The following is a 3,920-nucleotide window of genomic DNA, read 5'->3' as shown; positions in this document are numbered from 1 at the left end:
TGGAGTCATTGTTCCCAGTGTACAAGGTGTCTGTTAATTCTCAGGAGGTTGCGTCTGTGCTAGATACGAGTATGAGAATGTAAATAAGAATGTGGATTCCCACCAGGGTGCTGAAGCAGAGAAGCTGTTGGAACCTGAATCATCTGAAACCTCTCCATGTTGCTCTGGGATAAGACAACCAAGAACCTGGTAGGTGTCCAAGAGACTCAAACTGAATATCTTTAAGAGGATTTTATGTTTCCCAAGAAAAATGTTGCAATTTATAGAGACAAATCCTATGCCATTTAGTGGGCTGGAGATAAAAATTCTTCATGGTTTGTACAGCTTAAGGGACCAAGATATATTTTGAGATAGGGTTGAAAGTTGAAAAAGATTAGGGTCCATGTGTGGGATGTGCTACATCTTTGTGTTTGCATGATGAACATAGTTGGAAAAAACAATGTTGTCAACAGCAAATCATTTCTTTAGCTATTTGAGTTAAGTAGAAGCTTGTCAAGAAAGGCCTCAAGCCTCTTAGAAATGACCCATTTTGAAGAATGGACATTGTGTTATCACTTTTCTCCCTCTGACTCCCACTCCCCTGACAAAGGCACACTGTGAGCTACATGATTGAGGTTTTCTGGTGCAGAGCTGTTTAAGGAGTATTACCTGATGTGTCAGTGATACCAGCACCAAGAGTGTGAGCAGGAATTAGTCTAAATACCAGGGAGAACCTGAATTGGTCACCATTCTAACAGGCAGACAGAGAAGCCAAGAGCAATGGGAAAAGCATCAAAGAACACAGAGTGAGGGGCAAGGGCTGTGGCCCTTCTGATCAGGGCCAGCAGCAATTGCAGGGAAATGGTATGAGTCTTTAAGCACCTACAAATAACAACTGGGACCTTTGCTACAGGTCAGGGGAACATTAACCACAGTTGACAGGATGAGGCAATATGGACACTTAGTGCTGTGAGTAGAAAGCATGTTGTCCTCATCCAGCCTCATCACTTCCCTTCTTCCTATGATACACCCATACATACCACTAAACCTCTTTCATAGCCTCTACCTTGAGTCGACTTGAGGCAAAGGTTCTTTAAAATTGAGCAGTAGAGAGAAAAGCTAGTAACTTTTCTCAGGTACTTCACGGCTTTCTACTTTCATCCTTTGCCACATAGCTTCTTCTATCTGGATATAACCTTCCCTTTCTCTACTGTTGCCAAGAAATGGTCATAAACTCCCTGCGAAAGGGCAAATGCTTGTGCCTGGTCTTGCCTCCTTATCACCTGCTATGGTGGGCAAGCTGGTGGCTCATCACTTAGGTCAGCGATTTTTAACTTTTTCATCTCATGGCATGTAGAAACTAATTACTAAAATTATACTGCACACCAAAAAATGTATTATTTTTTGCCAATTTGACAAAAATAGGTATAATTTTGATTCATTCATACTGGATGTCTATTGTTGTGTTGGCTGTTGTCATTTTTTAATTTGACAATTAAGGGAAAAGAGGTCCACGCCCCTGATTAAATAGTTAGGGATTGCATATTTTAAAAATTGTGTCAAAAACACCCTTTCTCCTCTGCTCCCTGAAGTGCTATGCTCACCTATCCTGCCCTGCCTCAAGCTACTGCCAAGTTCTGGCACATGGTATGTGGTACTGGAGATCTCCCTGAGTTTGGGGATTTATGGTTCTGGGCGTGATACTGTGTAAGACAATTAGGAGGGGAAAGAATTAAAAGAATATAGAAAAGTACAGAGTCTAACACCTGTGTTTCATGATTCTGATGAAAAATTTTAAACATTTATGTATTTGTTTTGTGTAGTATTGTTTCATGTTAATGAAAAATTTTAAAAATTACTCTTAAATTTTAAGTTCTTTTTTATTTATACTCCATTCCTACCCTACTCATTCTACCTCAATTGTGTATATGTATGTGTACTTGTATGTATAACTTTATAGTCCAGGAGTTAACAGACATTTTCTATAAATGGTCACAAATCAAATGTTTTAGATTTTTTAGGACACGAACTGTCTCTGCCACATATGCTTCTCCTCCTCCTCCTCCTCACCACTTCTTCCTTCTTCCCCTTCTCCTTCTTCTTCCCTTCCTCCTCCTCCTTCTTTAAAATATAATTCTTTAAAAATATTTTAGAGCCCTGGCTGCTGTGGCTCAGTGGATTGAGCGTCGGCCTGTGAGCCACGTGTCACTGGTTTGATTCCCAGTTAGGGCACATTACTAGGTTGCACGTCAGGTCCCCATTTGGGGGTGTGAGTGAGAGGCAACCACACAGTGATGTTTCTCTCCCTCTCTTTCTCCTTTCCCCTCTCTCTAAAAATAAAAAAATAAAACAAACAAACAAACAAATAAATAAATAAATAATTTAAAAAGCGGTCTTATAAAAAATTTAAAAAAAAAAATCCTATAGGTTGTCCAAAAAACAGGCCATAGGCTGAATTTGGCTCTGCATCTTAGTTTGCCATCCTCTGTGGTGGATCAATTTTGTATTTTCACACCCGTGCTCTATGAACAATAATATAGAATTTAGGCCTCCTTTCACTCCTGCTTCTGTAGCTTCTGCGATTTGTATGAGTGCATGAGCATCGACCACGTCAATAATGTTAGAAATTTTCCAGATGCGATATATTTCAAGTTAGTTTACTAGTTGAATAAATATCAAAAACTGGTGATTTTATAAAAAGGTTATTAAAGTACATTGTTACTTCCAATTTGTAGAGCTGTTTAGAAGTATACCAGGGAATAAAGTTAGACTTAGAGAGTATAAGGTCTTAAATGAACATCATATAAGCATGTTTAAATCTACACCTTATTTTTCTTTATATAGAAAAACTTATGTTCCATTATTTCCTGACACCTCAGGGTAAGCTGTATTTAACTTAATTGGCAATATTACTTTGTTGTAATTAATAAATACAACTAAGAGAATTTCTGTTTGTTATTGATGTTAATATCTACCAGAAGCATATAAACAAGAAACCTACTTATGATGTTTCCTCTCAATACTTCAGAAGTTGAAATCTCCACATTCCTATTGATAGGGATCCCAGGGCTTGAGCAAGTACACATTTGGATATCCATTCTTATCTGCCTCATGTACCTCCTGGCCACCCTGGGCAACTGCACCATCCTATTTGTCATCAGGACAGAGCCTTCCCTAAAGGAGCCTATGTACTATTTCCTCTCCGTGTTGGCCCTATCTTACCTGGATCTGTCTTTCTCCTCACTTCCCACCATGCTGAGGATGTTCTTGTTCAATGCCATGGGTATTTCTGCTGATGCCTGCTTTGACCAGGAATATTTCATCCATGGATTCACAGACATGGAGTCCTCAGTGATCCTGATAATGTCCTTTGATTGCTTTGTAGCCATTTGCAACCCCCTGAGATACAGCTCTGTCCTTACAAGCTCCAGAGTTTTGCAAATTGGGCTGGCATTTGCTATTAAAAGCATTCTCCTAGTTCTTCCTCTTCCTTTCACTTTAAAGAGACTCAAATACTGTAATACGTGCTTCTTATCACACTCCTACTGCCCCCCCCAGGATGTTGTGAAACTGGCCTGCTCTGACAAGAAGGTTAAATTTTACTATGGTTTGCTTGTAGCACTTTGCATGGTGTCAGATAGTGTGTTCATTGCTATCTCCTATGTGTTCGTCCTGAAGACTGTTTTGGGTATTGCAGTGCCTTAAAGCTCTTAACACCTGCATGTCCCACATCTGTGCTGTGCTCATATTCTATGAGCTATGCCCATCATCACCTTGGCAACCACGCATTGCTTTGCCAAGCATAAGTCCCTTTGGCTATGATTCTTATAGCTGATACATTCTTGCCAATACTACCCTTGATGAATCCCATTGTGTACTGTGTAAAAACTCAGCAGTTTAGAGTGAAAGTCCTGGAAAAACTGGGTCTGAAGTCTAACTGA

At 39.7% G+C, this 3,920-nt stretch overlaps 1 pseudogene; it reads left to right on the top strand.

Annotated features, from left to right (window-relative positions):
• The first annotated feature begins 2,985 nt into the window (after nt 1–2,985).
• Nucleotides 2,986–3,920, top strand: LOC150018373 (olfactory receptor 51A7-like; annotated as a pseudogene).

The sequence above is a fragment of the Furipterus horrens genome, unplaced genomic scaffold (genome assembly GCF_987537825.1).
Source record: "Furipterus horrens unplaced genomic scaffold, mFurHor1.1.pri manual_scaffold_2, whole genome shotgun sequence".
In the NCBI taxonomy this organism is placed as follows: Eukaryota; Metazoa; Chordata; class Mammalia; order Chiroptera; family Furipteridae; genus Furipterus; species Furipterus horrens.
Note: the sequence above shows the minus strand (reverse complement) of the source record. Positions and strands in the feature narration are given on the sequence as shown.